Source organism: Mesocricetus auratus, unplaced genomic scaffold (genome assembly GCF_017639785.1).
Source record: "Mesocricetus auratus isolate SY011 unplaced genomic scaffold, BCM_Maur_2.0 Super-Scaffold_100018, whole genome shotgun sequence".
Taxonomy (NCBI): domain Eukaryota; kingdom Metazoa; phylum Chordata; class Mammalia; order Rodentia; family Cricetidae; genus Mesocricetus; species Mesocricetus auratus.
The window spans coordinates 12,463,086-12,484,389 of NW_024429199.1; positions in this window are offsets into that span (position 1 = coordinate 12,463,086).

Below are 21,304 nucleotides of genomic sequence, written 5' to 3' on the forward strand. Positions count from 1 at the left end.
CCTTCTCATCAGAGATACCACTTACCTGGAAAAACTGCCAATAAGGTCTAAGAGAACCACCTGTCCATATCTCCCGTATCTGCCTCATTAGCACCATTACAGTTCATTGCACCAGTTTCAATGATGTCCTCCTTTAAAAGTCACTGATGAATTAAAGAAACTGATGTTTGACAAGGATACCTCACAGAGGGGAAGATACTCCCCACATCAGTTTCACAGAATGGTGAATAAAAATGATTATAAATCCTTGCCCAAGATGATTCTCTGTGAGGTTTAGCTAACATCATCTGTGAACATGAATGCCTATGCATTGTTTATAAGGTAATCAGTGTCCATGTATTCAACAGTATATTCACTCAACAAATATTTACTGATGACTGTTTTTCATATACTGGTGGGCATTATTTCCTTCCACTGTTCTTAAAGTTGAGACAATTTCTCAGGTCAAAGAATATTCACGAGGGAATATTCTCCTTTAAAAACCAAAAATGAGGGGAGTGGGAAAACTTTAGTGTCTTCAGTTGAATATTTTATGTGTTTGTGTATATGTTAGTGTTTGCACAGGCTTAAAAAGCACATTCAAAGTAGGATGTTCAGGCAACCTGACATTTGGCAGCCTCAGTAAAGCCAACACTGACAACATGCTGATTCCTTTACCATCTTTATCTTCTCCTTTTCAGAGTATGCATGCTCCTGGATGCATTTTTAATGACCTGCCTGCTTTGGGAGTGTAGTGATATAGCCTTATTTTACTTTAAGAGTTTTGCTTCAGGGAAGCAATGGCTACAAACCTCTGTTCTTGGAAGTTGCCTCACCTCAGACCTCATGTATTACAGGTAGGGAGCTGGGGGAAGCATAATTCTTACTATAGCAATTTTCAGTAAATTGTTCTGCTAAATAGAAATATATTACCTGAAGGCTGCAAAAGTGATGATAAACCTGACCCTTCAGCTCTGCTTTTAAAGGTCATTTTGGTTAAATGTAGACAAATTGTGGTACAAAGTACCTTTGCTTGCTGTTTCCCATTTATACCTCCCCTCACACCTCATTATGCTAATGTAATGACTTATTTGACAGAGCAGTTTCATCCATAATCTTGGAAATATATAATGGATTTAATTTTCAAGGTTATATTTTCAGAAAACTATTAATGTTCCTTTCAAAGTCATTGAGACTGAGTTATGTTTCAGCAAAATATTAAGTACATTAAAGGTCCGTCTCAGATCCAGTAAAACCAATCAGTAATTCATCTACAATTATTTAACAGCTTAGGGTCCAGCATTATTAAACTTATTGTGAATTAGACATGCTCATCATTATTTTGGAAAATTAAACTTCTCCACTCGATTCAAACTTCATCAGAGACTGTCACCAAATAACTGTTTTATTCCTAAAGGTCTCAGAGCCTTCTTTATTTTAAATCTCCATTAGCTAATTGTGTTTAAACAATTAAAACAAATCAAGAAATGCTTCTATATGATTTAAATAAGATTATCTCTTGTTATTAGTGAATTTTTTCTAGTGGAATACATTCGCTCATATAATTTCCACTACATGGATGGAAGTAACCAAAGTCCTTTAATTTATGTAGACAATATTAAAATAACCACTGGTACTAGATCATATTAATAATCAATATGCCTCATAATTAAGCATCTAAACCTCTTCAACCTATGGATGATTTATACCAGTGATCTGGCCAATACCTTTACGTAGGACACATATCAACTGGAGAAATATCGGCTAGTCATTCTGAGACATGTTTGAGACACACTCAGGGAACTTTAAATAGCAGCAAACCCACCATCCCCTCTTCATGCAAGCATTTAGGTTGCTCTTCTGGAGATTCTGTTGCATTTCCTAGTAAATGGAGAATACAGAATATGCCAAATTTTAGTTGAAAGAGTCAGACACAGAGACAGAATGATAGAATGAATGACAATGATGATGTCCATGTGTTTGTTGGAGCTCCTTAGCATGTTATGACATTTTTAATACTTTACAAAACCTGAGACTCCTGTCACTGTTAATTTAATTTACTGTGTGTTTTGCCTCTGTTTATTTAATTTACTGTTTTTTTGTATGCCTGGTCACCTTGTGTGTTCAATTCCCAGAGAGGCCAGAAGGTGGTGTGAGATCCTGTGAAACTAGAGTTAAAGATGGTTGTTAGCCATGATGTGGGTGCTGGGAATTAAACCCAGGTCCTCTTGAAGAGCAGTCAGTGTCCTTAACTGCTGCGCACTCTCTCCAGTCCTTCATTGCTACTTTAACATAAAACATGCATGCCAGCAGTCTTTCCGGCAAATGTTACTGGTGCTGGAGCCCTTGCTTCTAGACAAGTGAGAGGCTTTTATCAAACTTGAGGACACTCCTTTCCCTTCTCATAATTTCTGTGTCCTTTGTCCCTGCATCACTTTCCTTCAGATCACTGTAAGTTTCAAAGTTGGATATTGGTAATTTAGAAATAATACACATAGGAAGGAACACAATAAAGCCAAGAGTTACATATGAAGAACTGCGAATGAGGTGACCATTCAGTTATTCTGTGTGATTAGAAGACCAAGCACCAAGAAAACAGGGAAATGGTCTAGGAATAAAAAGGCCAAGGCAGTCCAAGAAGGGAACACACAGAATAATATAGAAGAATATAGTTTCCAAAATAAATAAATTTTGTAAAGTTTTCCAAGAGGAGGGCAAAACAAATGAGAGTAAAGAGAAGTAAAATATAATGCAAGTGTCACACTGAAAAGGTGTGCTGACTACTATTCACAGGTGTAGAGGAGAATTGGACATGGGCAAATATTACGGAGTGATGGAGACTACAATTTCATGCAAAAGATACTCATTTTATCAGAAGGAAATAAGAAGGTATGTGTATTAGTTACTTTTCATTTTATCATGACAAAATACCTGAGGAGAGGGAACTTATGGGAAGAACGGCATACATTATTCCATTGTACAGTCTACAATGGCAGGACAGGCATGGTGTGCTCATGTGTTATAGAGTAATGTTTTTGAACACTATGAAGATGTGTCTTTGCCAAGGTGCCTTCTGATTACTTTAATAAGTAGCTGAATGGTAAACAGCTAGGCAGAAAGACGTTATGTGGGACTTCTGAACAGAGAGAGAAGAGGAGGTAACTCTAGGCCAGAAGAGATGCCAGAGAACACAGAGAAGAAACAGCAAGGGCTAGATGGAAGAGAGATAAATGGCCATGAGGAAAAACATAGATTAATATAAATGGGTTAATTTACATTATAAAACCTAGTGGGATAAGCCTTTTTGTGGGCTGAGCTTCCATAATTTGTAGCAAGTCTCCATGTAGTTTTTATGAACTGGGAGCCCAAGGAAAAATCTGATTAGATTCATAAGGGAGGGAGAGCACAGCAGGTGTTTGATTACATTTCAGTAGATCAGGATGTGTAGTGGTTTGAAAGAAAATGGCCCCCAAAGGGAGTGACACTACTAGGTGTGACTTTGTTGGAGTAGGTACGGCCTCATGCGAGAAGTGTGCCATTTTACAGGCATGCTTTAAGGTCTCCTATGCTCAAACTATGTCCAACATTAAAGTTCACTTTCTCTTGCCTTCGGGTCAAGACACAGAACTCTCAGCTCATTCTCCAGCACCATGTCTGCCTGTATGTTTCCATGACCCACCATGATGATAATAGACTAAACCTCTAAATTGTAAGCTGCCACCTCAACTAATTTTTTTTCTTTTTTAAGAGTTACCATGGTCATGGCATCTCTTCACATCAATATAAAACCTAGCTAAGACAGGAAGCAGATAGGAATGCTGGCTCTTTCCCCCATGCTGTTCAGTATTAGTTCCAAACTCCTGAGCCCATGTTGCCTCTGTTCAAGATAGGCCCTTAGTTAATTCTCTATGTAAACACCTTCAGAGACATGCCCATAAGCAGGTGTCCTAGGGAATTCTAAAGCTAGTCTCATTGACAATAAAGAGTAATCATCAAAATATCTCTGTAAAACCTGTCATAAATGACTCGTTATGATAAAAAATTTTGCTGAGGTAGCACACCATTTGTATTGTGTCCTTCTAAATCAAAGGGATACTCCTATCACCTCAGCACTGGAGAAGTATGATAACTCAGTTCTAATTTACAAAAGGCCTGACCTATACTAAACCCATTCCACTGTCCTTAGAATGCCAACACACATACTTTTCCATACGGACTCATTACCATACATTTCCACAAGTGAAAATAGGTCTAAGAAGGGAGAATGAAGGTCAGTGCTTTCCATTCATGGGAAGAAACAATTCATATATAACTTTCACTCATATACCCTTGGATGCATTTAATTTACAGCATCACTCATCCAAAACCAATTGTTCTCTATTGGGTATCTCTGAGTTCTGGACTGAAGCAAGTTCCTGCAGCTATAAGAAAGAATTTAAAAAGAAAACACAACAGACTGTTGGATTAGAACATCTGCTGCAGGCAATTAAAATAAAGAAACACGGGTGCAATAATATAAGCAAAACAATTGAAGGAAGGAACAGAAGACATTAAGAAGGTATTTACAGAGGTAAGGAGCAGGGTGAGAACACTGCTTGTCAGAGTTCTAATTGGAAACAACCTAAAACAACGGAATTTATTAGGAAGCACTGAGAACTTCATAAAAATAATGGACAGGATAAAGAATTGCCCTTGGCTGAAGCTGAACAGGTCAGCACATTCCAGAATATTTCTCAGGACCATAATAATTATACGGTCTCCAGCATGAGTTTTTCTCCAGCAGATTTAAGCTGCAAGGCCAAAAGACTCCAACTTCTACAGCCACCAATTCTCCCAAATCACTCACTTTGCATTGCTCCCAATATTACACCCAGTATGCGTAAGGGGTTGGATGAACATCCAGACACACTGAGTGTCTGAGTCTAATGAATGTACCTGGATAAATGGGAGTTCCAGATACATTCCAGCTTCTTCAGTGTGTTCTGATGCAACTCCCCACATGTACCAAGTGTGTACAAATACATATTCAAAAAAGTGAATAATTGAGAACATCTGTCCCTTCCGTTTCAAAGAATCTACAAGAGAAATAATTCTAATGCATGCTATGTTAGGTTTTCTTCATAATTAAGTAGCCAGAATTACTTGCTACCATTTAAGTAGATATGCATAATGATAGCAAATTTATGATATGCTTCTTTTAATAGTCCTTGTAAACAAAACAGCAGAAGTTAACACCATTTACTTAAACAATAAATTTCCCTTGATTGCCTTTCTGAATCACCTTGTCTATATCTGTATGTCAGAGGGTTTTTTTTTAACTTTATCAATTATTTCTCAGTTATTTTCTAAATAATTCAACATAAGTAAAACAAGTAAAGATGAAAACACAAAGTATAAAAAAATAAAACCATCTTTATATAAGTTGAAAATCATGAAATAGATACCAGAATGGTGACTCTCTCCAATGCTTTGAGAATTACTCTGTTGTATCCCATACAGGGAATGATGGCTTAAACTGCAATGGTCAAAAAAGAAAAAAAAACAATCAAGTAGAAAAACATAGTTGAACCATTGAACTACCTGACAACATTATGATTAAATTTGACATATAGTAACCTGGAATTCAAAACTGCAAACTACTTGGGACCAAAATAAACCTTGTAGCTTTGGAATGACTAACCTTGAAGATAAGTAAAATCAAATGTTGATGAAATGAACATATGCATTGGAAAGTACAAAAACTACTCACCTTAAAGGAAAAACTGGCTTCTTACAAGAGGATACACAGCAAATATCACATTTCCTGCATCTATTTTGTCCTTGTATGTATCTCTGGAGGTTGATACTTAGCAAGGAAAGGGGAGAAAATACAGTAAAAATAATGAGTTCTATTTTCAAAAACATACAAGATATATGTGCATATACTTAGCATTCAACATGAGAAAAAAATGTAAATAGCTAATAAGCAGCTATTGAAATACACAAAACTATCTCCCAGTGATGCTAAATCCATTTTCCTTAAGAACAAAGGATCAATGGAGAAAGAAATGAAACCACTCTAAGTTTGAGTGGGAAATTAAGTTACTGAAGGCAGCAAATGAGAGTCGATGATGGATTACTGCTTTCATTACCTTTGGGAAAGGGGGATATTAAAGCCACGTCATTAATACAGTTTTGGTCCTGAGGATCCCAAAGTAACTGGAAAGAATGTCTAATAAGGCTAGGTGTATGTTTGGTAAAATGTTCAGTATTGTATCTGAATAAATTGTCACAATGTGGTATTTTTCTAAAACATAAAACTGTGGAGGAAGCTATAAAAAGAAGCAACTTTAATGTGAAATACAAATTTTAAATATTTTCAGCTTTAATGTGAAATACAAATTTTAAATATTTTCATTTACCTACTAAAGGCATATGGCACATAATCTAAAATAGAAAAAATCTAATACCATCTTCCCTCATGAATTTTAATTATTAATTTGCTTCCATGACAGTTTCATATGTACTTATAAGGCTTTCTGATGAAACTTCCCACTCTATCACCCCCTCCTTTCCATCCTAAAAATCTCTTTCCCATATTCATGAATTTTGTTTCGTGATTCATCAAATTTAACCAGGACTTTCCGTGACAAGGGGATGAGAATTATCCTTTAGAGCCAGTGGTCCTCCCAGTGGATGCACAACTGGAGACAAGGACTCCCTTCTCTCAGAACCCACTAGTAGCAAATAGTTCCAAAGGGAGGGATAGGCCCAATGAATTCCGCCATCATCCATGGCAGGGCCAGCCCCTGCAAGCCCAGTGCCATCAACTTTAGCTACTGTGAGTTCATGTTTGCAATGACCTTGTGATGCCTAGAAAATGACCTTTCTCGGTCCTTCTTCCTATCTTCTAACTCATGCATTCTTTCTGCCTCCACTTCTGAAGTACTCCCTGAGCTGTAGATAGTATGGTACGTATGTCTTATTGAGGGGTGAGCCCTCGCCTCTTATTCTTAGCATCTTAGCTCTTGGGTTTTTTGTAATAATTGAAGCAAAGTATGTCAAAACACTATTTCTGTTACATTACAAGGGGTCCATAATTTAGCAACAATTATCCTATAATAACAATAATGTAATGCAATAGCAACATTAAAAGCAACCAATGTGATTCACTGCCCAACAGACCTAGGAAATGAGTTTCTGTTCTTTCTCCCATCTTATAATCCAAATTCTGTAAGTGAGTATTTTAACCCATCAAACCTAAGATTTTGTGTTTCTTACATGTGTGATAAGTACCTAATTTGCTAGGCCTTGCCTCTCAGCACAGAAATATGTCCTCATGAAACATCCATATTTCTTCGTAAATGAAATTTGATTATATATTGTATTGACTTCTTGGAATTCAAGGATCTAAAAGGCAGAGTTAGGTGAGATGGTGCATGCTGTTAATCTCAGCATTCAAGAGTCTAAGAAAGATGACCAACAAATAATTGAGGTTAATCTAGACTGTATAGTTAATTATAAACCACCCTGGGTTACAAAATGAGACGTTATTTCAGAAAAAAAACACTACAACAATAAGAATACATAGGGAAGACATAGATATTCAAGGATTGACATATATTTCAGAAACTAACAGAGCTTTATTAAAATCTATTAACATATTTCACATAGTGAATGATAAAAGATTGGGAGTAGAGATGCACATAAAATATAACTAACCATAGCTGGAGCAATTGCATTTAGTCTTAAAACATCTAAGTTATAATGACTTCAATATTCTAAACTCTGACATGAGATAGAGTTCTTTGAGATGAGGAGTATTTCTTTAACTGTTAGCAAAAGTAGCTGGGCAAAGCCAACCTCTGCAAAATTCCTGTGTCTCAGAAATGTAGTTTGTCCAGATTGTTGTTGTTGATGATCTGTCTTGTTCTCATAGTACCTATATCCCACCAATAATTTTTGTTCCACCACAATTCTTATATGTGGAAAATAAACACAATTTTCTTCTTCAATGACATTATAGCAATTATTTTATCTATAAAATAAATAATCTATAACCCAAAAGATCCTAAATAAATTCTACACTGATTAATATTCCTAATATTCCAGTCTGGGTATTCTAAGAATGAGATAAACTAAAGCTTATGTTCTCATCAGAATATGTTCTTGGGATCTGCAAGTCCTAGGAGCTGTATAATGAATACCATTGGATTGAATGAAAAATGAGGACATGACTGCTCCTAGGTATGGTTGAAAATAAAGTTTTTATTGAAGTTATGAGTGAGAATACAGCCAGAAGCATTAGAAAACATCCAGACTGAATCAGACACTTAGACGATCAAGGGGTAAGAGAGGAAAGGATAGGAACCAAGAGGCCAATAGAGTGTCTAAGAACCAAGAGGATGGGCAGCCAAAATTGTGGAGTTATATAGGATCAGGGAAGCTTGGGGAAGAGAGATAAAGTGTAGGGACAGATAGGTTTAGGGTAGAGTCAAGGTATACCAGCCAGGAGGTTACAGGTACTTGAGATGCTGAGAAATGCTGGAAGAACATGGCACTGAGAATCCCCTCTAATATGTTAAATAGGCACCACACCTAATCATTTGTCTTGGGTTTCTTTGAGACCTAAAAAGGTGGTATCTGTAATAGTGATTATGAGTGTTGACCAATACACATCATTCCCTGAAAATATATATTATCTCTTGATTCTGCTGCTTCCTATGCTCGTTGGTCAGCCTGAGATGCACTTTCCTCCCATTTCACCTACTCTCAACTCATTCTCCACTTTCATCATGGCACGTCAAATGTTCTGTTGCCAATGCTTATAACATGGAGATTAACTTAATGAACTAGAATAATTATTTGTTTTCTACCTGTTTCCCATGGTTCATCACTACAATATATTCACAAAACAAAGTGAATCTTGCAGAGAATGATCTATGGAAATATTTTTATCTCTAATAAAGATGGAAGATGAACTTGTGAGTAAAAACTCATTCACTTGTATGTGATTTACTCTAATAACCAGCAAATGAGATTGTTCCAAAGAGTTTGAAGCTATGCATGTGTTACCAAAGTCACAGGATAGCCTACATAACTTTGTAATTTTATGAAAGCTAAACATAGCATTTGGAAGACTAATAATAAAATGGCTTAAAATTCACTGAGAAAAAGCAACAAGTAAGACTAAAGATAGAATTTTAAAATGAGAAACTGATACTCTTCCTCACAAAAAAAGTAGGGTAAGATACGGTATATTTGCTGGGCAGTGGTGGCACACGCCTTTAATCCCAGCACTCCGGAGGCAGAGGCAGGCGGATCTCTGTGAGTTCGAGGCCTGTCTGGACTGTCAGCCTCCAAAACAATACAGAGAAACCCTGTCTCGTAAAACCAAAAAAAAAAAAAGATATGGTATATTTATGATGCTGGTAGACAACTTTAACAAAACAGAAGTGAAAATATTGATAATGCATTAAGCACAGGTCACCTAGGGTAAGAGGGCACAGCCTCTTTTGAAACATATTGAAATGGAGTAATAGTTTTTTATGTGATATTTTTCTGCACCTACTTAACTGAACATAATGGCAACCAGTAAGAGAATATGTGGTCACTGGTGCACACCAGTTGCTGTTTCAACAGTAAACTTCAAGAAGACATCATAGCCACTCATTCCCTGGCGCTGGAAACTGGAATTAGAAGCCATAACCCAAGCTGGTACTTCACTGACCTTCCAGATAACTTATAAAGGTAAATTCCTCAGGGGGCTAATTTCACCTAGAAAATAGGAATCATAGTGAGAACAAGAAATCAGGACTCTTGAATGGACTCAGGGAGAAAGAGACCCTCTTTGGGAGTAAGGTTGTGCTTAACTGAGGGTGATGAAATTTACCTACAGTGATGGAGGAGACATTTTTTGAGGAAAAAATTGTTGTAAAAATAGTTTTGTAACAGTCTTTCCTCCTCTTACTAAGAATTTTGTTTAGACATTGTACTTTCTCTGTGAAAGATCCATGACTGTGGTCATGAGCACAATATCATTTGTTGGTAGAAGTGATAAAGAAGCAACATGACAGAGCAGTCACATTTTAGTCAATCATCTCCTCCAGTAGAGACAGCAATGGCTTCAAGTGCTTGGTCATCAGTTATATTAGTAAGTGCATGAATTATATTAGGCAGACATTGAGACTGGGGGTGTAGCAAGGAACACTGCAAAGTACATGGAGTCAAGACAGAGAAAATGTTTAATGTTAAAAGTAAAGTAAATTATTCATATCTTTCTTAGGGTCCTCCCTGCAGCCCAGACTCTCTGGTGGTGGGATTGTGACCTGGCAATGTTCTGCTCTATGTCTAAAATCCATATGTGAATGAGTAAATACCATGCTTGTCTTTTTGTGACTGGGTTTCCTCACTCAGGATGGTTTCTTCTAGTGCCATGCATTTGCCTGCAAGTTTCAAGATTCCATTTTTTTTCTGCTGAGTAGTACTCCATTGTGTAAATATACCACATTTTCTCTATCCACTCTTCAGTTGGGGAGCATCTAGCTTCTTTCCAGGTTCTGGCTATTACAAATAATGCTGCTATGAACATAGTGGAACAGATGTCCTTGTTGTATGAATGTGCATCTTTTGGGTACATGCCTAAGAGTGAAATTGCTGGATCTTGTGGTAGACTCATTTCCATTTTCCTAAGGAATCTCCATACCCATCTCCAAAGTGTCTGCACAAGTTAGCACTCGCACCAGCAGTGGAGGAGTATACCCTTCTCCACATCCTCTCCAGCATACACTGTCATTAGTGTTTTTGATTTTTAGCCATTCTGACTAGAGTGAGATGGTATCTCAGAGTTGTTTTGATTTGCATTTCCTTAATGGCTAAGAATGTTGAGCACTTTCTCAAGTGTCTTTGGCCATTTCGGACTCCTCTATTGAAAATTCTCTATTTAGTTCTGTACCCCATTTTTTTAATTGGATCCTTTGGTGTTCTGGAGACTTGCTTCTTGAGTTCTTTGTAAATTTTAGAGATCATCCCTGTGTCAGATGTGGGGTTTGTGAATATCTTTTCTCATTCTTTGGGCTGTCATTTTGCCTTGTTGACCTAACCCTGCAGAAGTTCCTCAGTTTCAGGAGGTTCCATTTATTAATTGTCGATCTCAGTGTCTGTGCTACTGGTGTTATGTTCAGGAAGTGGTCTCTTGTACCAATTCGTTTAAGGGTACTTCCCACTTTCTTCTCTTAGATTCAGTTTGGCTGGATTGATGTTGAGGTCTTTGATCCACTTGAACTTAAGTTATGTGCATGGTGATAGATATGGATCTATCTGTTGTCTTTTACATGGCAGCATCCAGTTACTCCAGCACCATTTGTTGAAGATGCTTTCTTTTTTCCATTGTATAGTTTTAGCTTCCTTGTCAAAGATTAGGTGGTCAAAGGTATTTGGGTTGATATCATGGTCTTTGATTCAATTCCATTGGTCTACCTGTCTGTTTTTGTTCCAATAACAAGCTGTTTTTAGGACTATAGCTCTATAATAGAGCTTGAAGTCAGGGATGGTGATGCCTCCGGAAATTCCTTTATTGTATATATTGGCTATCCTGGGTCTTTTTTTTTCAAGGTTGGTGAAAAATTGTGGTGGCATTTTGATAGGGATTGCATTGAATCTGTAGATTGCTTTTGATAAGATTGCCATTTTTACTATGTTGGTCATACCTATCCAAGAGCATAGGAGATCTTTCCATTTTCTGGTATCTCCTTTAATTTCTTTCTTTAAAGACTCAAAGTTCTTTTATACAGGTCTTTTACCTGCTTGGTTAGAGTTACCCTAAGATATTTTATGGTGTTTGTGGCTATTGTAAAGGGTAATGTTTCTCTGATTTCTTTCTCATCCCCTTTATTGTCTATATATAGTAGGGCTACTGATTTGAGTTCTCCCAATTGGATTGAGGGGGAGGGAAGGGTGGAAGGAGATGGGAGAAAGAGAGGGAGAAAAAATGAGAGGAGAGGAGAACATGGGAGAGCAGGAAGGTTGAGCCAAGGTAAGAAGAGAGGAGAAAAGTATAGGAGATAACATAAAAGAGGGAGCCAGTATAAATTGGAGGAGAGATCTGGCACTAGTGAGATCTTCACAGATCTACAAGAATGACACCCATTGGCATTAAGGCTACCTTAAATGCCTTCCCATGATAATGAGAATGATGACTACCTTATATGCCATCCTAGAACTCTCATCCAGTGGCTGATGGACTCAGAGGCAGATACCCATAGCTGTGAACCAAATTGAACTCCTGGAATCCAGTTGCAAAGAGGAGTGATGAAACAAATGAATCAAGATCAGGCTGGTGAAACCCACAGAGGCAACTGACCTAAACAAGGGGTAGCACATGGACCCCAGTCTGATGACTAAGGGGCTAGCATGGGACTGATCCAGACATCCCTCCCAGCAAACCTGGGTGACAGAGAGGAGGCCTTGGCAATCTGTTGGACCTTGGAGAGTAGAGCAGTATTTATTCCTGGAATACAGAGGGACTCTGGGAACCCATACCACGTGGAGGGTTGCTCTCTCAGCCTAGGCACATGGGGAAGAACCTGGGCCCTTCCCGGGATGGTGTGACAGACTCTGAAAATCCCTCATGGAAGCCCTTGCCCTCCCTGGGGAGCGGAGGGGGGATCGAGTGTGGGTGAGGTTTGGGAGGTGTAGGGGTGTGGGGAAGGAGGGGAGGGAGAGGGAACTGAGAGTAACATGTGTAAAAAGTTAAATAAAAAATATGAGCCTGGCGGTGGTGGCGCACGCCTTTAATCCCAGCACTCGGGAGGCAGAGGCAAGCAGATCTCTGTGAGTTCGAGGCTAGGCTGGACCGACAGCCTTGAAAGCAATACAGAGAAACCATGTCTCGTAAAAACCAAAAAAAAAAGAAAAAAAAGAAGAAAAAAATACATTTTTCAGATTAAAATACTGGAGGTTTCTTTGAGTAATAGTTATTTCTTGCTTTGTTTTATAAACAGCTTGATGAAATAGTTATAGGGAGGTGGTTGTTAGGATAGTCCAGATCACTAAGATATCTATATGTGTCAATAATCCTACAGTGTAATTAGTGCTCAACATTTTATCTACTCAGATATTTCAGCAGTTCTGAATGGTGCTGAAATGTGATGGTCTGAGTCATGGGAAATAAAGAATGTTATTGTTTAGTCGTAGGGACTAAAACAAGAAAAAAGATGTAGATGACTAAAATGTAAGATATTCATGTGATGCCGGGCGATGGTGGCACACGCCTTTAATCCCAGCACTCGGGAGGCAGAGGCATGTGGATATCTGTGAGTTTGAGGCCAGGCTGGACCGACAGCCTCCAAAACAATACAGAGAAACCTTGTCTCATAAAACCAAAAAAAAAAGATATTCATGTGATAGGTTGCTATGCTACAATGAAAACAAGTTACAAACAGACACAAAGCATGGATAGAGCACATGACATTGACTGAACAAAATCTAGACATGAGAAAGAAGGCACTACAGAGTTGGTTTTTCTTAAAACAAACCAAGTAAAAATAATATATGAAGTTTTGTCAGAATACTACAGAATACTAGCCAATTCTCAAGAGTCAAAAATAGACAAACTGAGGATTTCAGAAGCAATTGTCTCTCTACAATGTGGTTACATGATGTCTGGTTTCTAGGACTATAACAAGTAACTGTAGATCTCTAATTAACTATGTATTTTAATATAATTGGGTATGATTATCTGTGCCCTCAGACAGGAAACATTCTACAAATAAATGTAGATTGCCTTGTGATAGACAAATATTTCTCACTATTTTGCACAGTCCAATGTGAAGGTACAAATATCTACTCAGAACCATTTATAACAACCAAACAAGGCAAAGGGTCTCACACAGTGAGAGACCACATAAAGGAGAAAGGACAGGATTAGGTGAAAGTCTCAGACGCTGAACTTGTTTATGGTATCTACACTTGACAGCTGTTCTATCCCAGCAATCATAACTGTAATGCATCTCCTGTGCAGAACTCTCCTGAACTGGCAACCCCAAATAGCCTGATCTCCCAATACTGCTACATTACCAGTTAGAATTCACATGAGCTTTCAGGGAGTATTCACACTATGATGTAATTATGCAATTTATAAACATATATTCATTCAAATGACAGTGATGATGTGTGCCTTACACTTGAATAAAAAATTAAATTATAGATAAAATCTTGTATTCATGTCCATCCAGTTTCAATGTACATCTGTGATTGCAAGTAATTCCACCAGCAAATGCAAGCTTCCTCCTTGATGTACTTGAAGCTCCCAATGTAAAATGCTGAGGTGGTGGGTGTGCTCTCAGACTTCAAGAGAAGAAAAGAAGTAGATATTGTAGCAATTAGACATCTAATTAGCTATGTGTTTTAATACAATTGGGTTTGATTATCTGCGCCCTCAGATATGAACTATTCTTCTCTTGTCAGACAAGTGACATTTTAAAATGCTAAACTTCATTAAGAGAAACAGATACAACTCATTAAGATTCATATTTTTACTTATTAATGTAGACGCTTTTGGTAGAGAAATTTAGATTACTTTGACAAATTCTATCGTGAATTCTCTTATAGACACAAGAGGAAGCTGACAGTATTATTCGGTTTTTGCAGTCATCAGGAACTGGAAAGAAAACACATAAAATGAAGCCCCCCCCATCAGCTAGATTTGAAGTAAAGTTCATTCTTGTTTTCTTAACCTAGAGATATTTCTTCTTATGAGTGCCTTCGTATTTTGTGACACACTGTGCCTAGAGACTGAGCATAATATTCACTTGGAGATTGTTAATTGGATATACATGCTGTTATGGTTTACACAATACATAGACAAACATGTATGTGAAGAGAGCTCCTTTCTTTTCATCATTTTGGGTCTGAAAACTTCTTAAGTTAATTTCTTTGCCTTGGCTAAAGCTGGTCTACTTAGCAGGGCCTTAAGAAAGACGCCTGAAGTATTGCTGAAACATTCTTTTGGCTGAATTGGAACAGGAAAGTAGAGCTCTATACACTAGTTCATGGGTTAGTTTTCACTCTCTCTTTGGTTTCTTGGGATGGTAGACTATCTATTCCTTTATATAGATACTGAAATTTTTTACCTGCTCCCCACTCTATAATTTTATTTTTCTTTTTTTATGATAGCCTCTGTTCATTAAAAAGATGACAGAATAAAAAGAAAAAGAAACCCTGTGTTATTTTAAGATTCTTACTTGCATAGAAGAGTCAACTATACACAGTTTAAGATGAAGGGAAACATGAATTCTAAGATAAGTACAACAGGAATCCCAAGAGAACATAAGCAGCTGGGTTGCTAAAATTCCCTTCTATAACTTCCAACAATAAATCTAGTCACAATTCTGCCAAAGGTCACACTGGGGAACCAATGAATTTACTAGGCTTCCTTATAGAGCATAGATGAGGGCTTAATTACAGAGGTCTGACTTCTCTGTTAACAGACAGCCATCCCTCTCAGATGGGGTGTAAAGCATCAGTTAACACAGCTGAGAAAATCTTTTGCAAGAGAAGGTTCAGCTGAACTCTGCAGAGTGGCAGTTGCTTGACTTGAAGGACAGTCATTCATTAAAACCTGATATTTAATAAGGGAAACATGAGTGCTTTCCTGGATACTCATCTGCATCTTACTGTGTATTTTCTTTGTTCATCCTTTTCTCTGTGTAGACAGTTTCCTAGTTTTTTATGCAAGATGTAATATGTCCAGTGTTCTTAAGAATCTGTGTTCAAATCCACCTACTCTGCCTTTTGGTTCTAATTCAGACAGGGGGAAGCAACCATAACTATTTGGCAGGTGGTTCTACACAGTGTCTAAAACTGTCCCCCCAGGAAGGAGGAAAGAGGGCCTAAGCAGAAAAGCATGGAGTTATAGACCAGCCTGTCATACTTCCAATGGCTATAACTCTTTCCCAGGTCACATGCAAGTTTTAGTATTAACCTGTCACAAGTGAATGTACAGTTTCTAATTTTGAGTTCCAGGATGCTTAGATGCCAGTTCTGTTCTTGCATCAGCACAGACATGGATTTAATGTGAGGTCCTGCCCAATACAGGTCCTGCCATCTTGAGATACAACAACTATATTAGTACTTAGACTCAGAGGATGGATTAGAGTATGATTTACCCAAAGGGCATAGCAGACATTCTACAAATTTGGTCTACTCAGTTCCTAATATTTCTCAGAGTCATGCCTCTAAGAGATGTCACATTCTTTTATAGAAATGTTAACTGAGGGCATGCACAGGACTGTTGCTCTTTTGAAGATGTTCTGGGAAATTGAAAATAAAACTCATGCAAAGTTATGTTTTGAATAAACTGAAAGAGCCTCTTTGAGGTTTATGCAATAGATTGTTTAAAATTCTTGAGTATTTTTCTACATCCATTTAACCTATACGTTTATCTAGTGGATAATGCAGCATAATCAAAAGGCTATCTAAAGTTTCAAATTACAGGAAACAATGTTTAAAGCCAAATTATGTAGGAAAAAAATGAGGAGAAACAGAACTTCATATGGTATATTTGGTATATGGACATAGTGATCCAAACAGTGGGGACTTTTCTTGCTTCAGTTTTCTGTGGTTTACAGTCTTCTATCTCAACATATACGACTACCCTCAGTCAGTACACATAGCAATGTTCACTTCATTAAATTGACTTTCTCTTTCAAGGTAAGCAACTTCAGCTTGGAATCTTTTACTGATACTTCAGGGAAAGAGGATTTGTATGTAATAGTAAGGGCAAGGATGGAATTGTGTGAGTGTCAGATTATTTCCATCAGCCTAGTACCTGTCAATGAAAGACAAAGGCAAAACATCCAGGCAAGGATGGGGACACAAAACCTTTGTGGGGAATCAGATGAAACGCAGTTGCTGGCATCCTTTGACATCAGCAGAGCCTGCATTATGAAACAGATGGCTTTCTGATTCAATTTCTTCACACAGTTGCCTAAAAAGCAGTGGTCCCCAACCATCCTAACACTGCAAGACGAACACAGTTCCTCATGTCTTAATGAACCCCAACCATAAAATTATTTCTGTTACTACTTAATAACTGTAATTTTGCTACTGTTATAAATTGTAATGTAAATACCTGTGTTTTCCGATAATCTTAGGCAACCCCTGTGAAAGAAAGTGTTAATGACCCCCAAAGGGGTTGCAATCCACAGGGTGAGAATCAATGCTATAAAGGATACCACTTTTCTTTTTGCTATCCACATTAGAAAACAGAAGTGAAAAAAAAAACTTAAGTAGTTTGACAAAACATTTGTGCTTTTGAAGAGCCTGGTTTTGACCAATGTACCTGATAAAACTGGACCATGCATGCAATCTGACTTGGTACATTTTAAACATGGGAAGTAAAAGAAGTAAGGATATTATGATCCTTCCCTGAATATAATGAGTCTATTAGAATTGGAACATATTATAGGTAGTGCTCTAACTTTATAAAAATATATGTGGTAGTATCCCAAAGCACCATCAGATAGTCAGTGTCCTGACAGAGGACATGAAGCACACAGCCACTCTCTGCCTCATTTAACATTCCTTAGATGAATCTCTATTCCCTCTTAGAAATTCTCAACCTAGATTTTGTGAACCTCACTTACTTGGAAGATTTAAATCATGTGCACATGTTTATAGTCATGTGAGCACTAAGCGAGTCCATCAGTCCACTTGTTTGGGCACACATTTGCATGCCATGTAGGATATCCCCACCATCCTTTGAGGTCACTGAATTGTCAGGTTTTCCTTCACTCAAAAGCCATCAAAAAATAATTTCACTCTTTACCAAGGGCATCAAATTACTTCCGGGATGGCAAATTATATCTTATGACTTAGTTCCATTCTGACTTTGAACTACATTTCCCCAATTTTAACTTTTCCATAAGTTAAGAAGCCACAGAAGGGCAAGAAAGTAATTTCCCAAGGGACTGAAGAATGAGACCCTACTGAGTACAGGAAAGAAATCACTGTTTACATAGCTTTGGAGTTGATCCTTAACAAAGGTAATCTAAATTCTAGAGGGAGTTTATGCATTCTGTGCCCTTCAGTAACCGAGCACCTTCAAAAACAAATCTATTTTAGCAAAAAATCCAGAGAACTTTTCTATCCCATTTTAAACAAAAATTCCCTAAACCAAAAGTCCACAGCCCTGTAAGAGTGGGTAAAACATTGAATAGTGATCTCAAGGTTTTGTGTAACAAAATAGAAGAAAGTCTTAACTTAATGTGAAGTTAATTTATTTGAATCGCTAGCATTGTTTTAAAAACATCTGAATTTTGTAATAGCTTATCATGTGCAGATATTTGAATATTAAATATTTTATGTACTTGGGAGATGAATTACAAGCAGAGTTGTCAATAATATGGGTTCCTTATCAGTGTACAGATTTATATTTTCCTGCAGGTAAATGCACAGCAAGGAATAGCATTTCCCAATCCATGCTGTGAATAGATATAGTTGTGGAACTGAGCCTGAAGCGAGGGAAATTGAGCAGAATTTCTTTGTAAAACTAAGAACCTGAACCTATAAGAAACAACTTCATGTTTTCCTGTTCCATTCTCTTCTCTCTCCTACAGGTCACAGTCAATGGCCAAGTGAACTTGAGCAGCCCCATGTCCAAAATGACATTGTACTCGTGGGTCATTGCTTAACTTCCTGGGAATAAGTCCTCTTCTTATTGGTTCTACCCCAAATTGTGAGTAATATAGCAATGTACTATGTAGTAGATATTTGAAACTTAGGAGTCTGTTTTAGCAGCTCATATTATGCTAACAAACATGGAAGCAGTAACAGCCAAAAACAATATTTTAGTGTATAAACTTATTGAGCCCTTATGTGAATGTTATGCTTATTATGATTTTGTAATGATGATATATTTATAAAGTATAGAAGATAGCGCAAAACACACTGACATATGATTTTGTGTCTCTCAGCCTAGACACACAGAGGAGGGCCTAGGCCTTGCCCCAAATGATGTGACAGACTTTGAAGATCCTCCATGGAAGGCCTCACCCTTTCCATGGAGCAGAAGAGGGATGGGATAGAGGTTGGTGGGGAGCATGGAAGCATGGGAGGAAGAGGGAACTGATTGATATATAAAATAAGATTGCTTCTAATTTAAATTAAAAATTCAAAAACAGAAGAAAAGTGCTATGTAAGACTTAGTGTTTAAAACTAGATGATTTAAATAATGGCACTTAGAATCCTTGTCAGTTATACTCTTATTCTGCTTAAGCAGGATATAAAGGTATCCAGTTCAGTTTAATAAAATGAGAAATCATACTTATTATCAATGAATCATTTATAGAAGGAAGGGGGTAAGTAGTTCACATATTAACGGTAGGGGGTGCTGGAGAGCCAGTTCAGTAGGTAAGAGTACTTGTTGGTTTAGCAGAGGACCTGGGTTCAATCCCCAGTACCTACAGGTAGCTCACATATGAGTAACAAGAGTTCAATACATGGCAGCTTGTGAGGAGAGAAAATTAGGAAGCTCTTCTAATGAGCCAATAGTTAAACATAAAAAATAATATTAATATTCATTCAGGGAAATAGATAGTGTAAGTGCAGAAGCCTCACTGCAATGTTGGAGAAAAGAAGAATGACTCAGATTAGAAAAACATCAAGATACTTCCCCATCATCAATGGCCAACAATTGACTGAAGGAATTTCTACCAGGACAGGAAAGGAATGTATCCAAAGGTTTTGAGCAAAGCAAGATATAATCTAAGTGTTCTTAGGAATGAGAATTTGTTGGTAGTGTGCAAATAGAGTGACTACAGAGTCAATGTCAGAGAAATTCAAGAATCTGAATGGTAAATGTGGACTGGCATTATTTTGTTCTTTCTGTTTTTCCTATATTAAATTGAAAAGTATTTTTACAAACCAGGAGATTTCAAGAAGGATTAAGTTGAACTGAGGAAACAAACAATTATCAACTACAGTTTTTACTACTTTAAGTTAACCAAAAGCTCTCTATATAATTATAAATCTGTAATAAAATTTCAATATTGCCTAATCTATTGCATGCCAATGTTTTATGATTCTAGAATATTATAAATGATAATTAAGAATCTTGTGAACCAAAAAATTAAACAAATGCACATGGGAATATTCCACAATTGTTTGGTTTTTAAGAATGGTATTTATTGTAGTGACATTGTTACTATTCACTTCTTAACAAAGTGTAAAATACATCAATTAAAGACAATTATTTCAGCATCGACTGTCCAGAAATTTCATTTTGTATGGCCATATCCTCTATATTATGACAAATGTCTGCCTAATGAGAAAACACTTTTGGATAAGTAAGTTGTAAAATATCTTATGGTCCCATTAGTAGTGATTAGAGACATAAGATCATTACAAGGCAAATGTTTTAGTAAAAACTACCAATATTATGTGTTTCTCTTGACATCATTTGCCAGCAATCATTTGGTAGTTTATAAGCGTGTCAGTGAAAAAATTGTTTAAGCTAGTTGGACCACTTAATGTCCAGCTTTTACAGGCCTCAGCTTGTTTCATTCCAGATGGTTCTTGATGTAATTTGCTTTGGGAGTCTACTCCTTACCACTGCATTATTGCCTCTCATTTGCAGATGAGCAGTGCCAGGTTTTAGTGCAAACTTTTGACAGAATCTTATCTACTCTATTCCCTGTTGTTGTATCTTCGGCACAGTGCTTGTGCCTTAATCTATCTCAACCAGCAATTTCAATTCTGCAGTTACAAGCTTGCTTCTAACAGCAGCTTGGCCACTCTGGCCACAGCCTGGTGAAGATTTTGCTCCCCTAGGCACTGGCTCTATTGTTGCCACTAAAGGTAGCTATAATTAAATCTCTATTATGAATAAGACTGGAGATTCAAGGGCTGGGTGAAAACCTGCGAGCTCAGAGAGGCTGAGTAGCAACTATCTAACCAAGATGTTGGGCTGAGAAAGAAATCAGAGAAACATCACCATTTACAAAAGTCACAAACAACATAAAATATCTTGGGGTAATGCTAACCAAACAAGTGAAACACCTGTAGAGCAAGAACCTTGAGTCTGTAAAGAAAGAAAGAAAGGTAGAAGATACCAGAAAATGGAAAAATCTCCCATGCTCTTGTATAGGTAGGATCATGTAGCAAAAATGGCAATATTGCCAAAAGCAATTAATAGTTTCAATGCAATACCCATCAAAATACCAGCACAATTCTGCACAGAACTTGAAGGAACAATAATCAACTTTATATGGAAAAACAAAAGACCCAGGATAGCCAAAACAACCCTTTACTATAAAGGAACTTCCGGAGGCATCACCATTCTTGACTT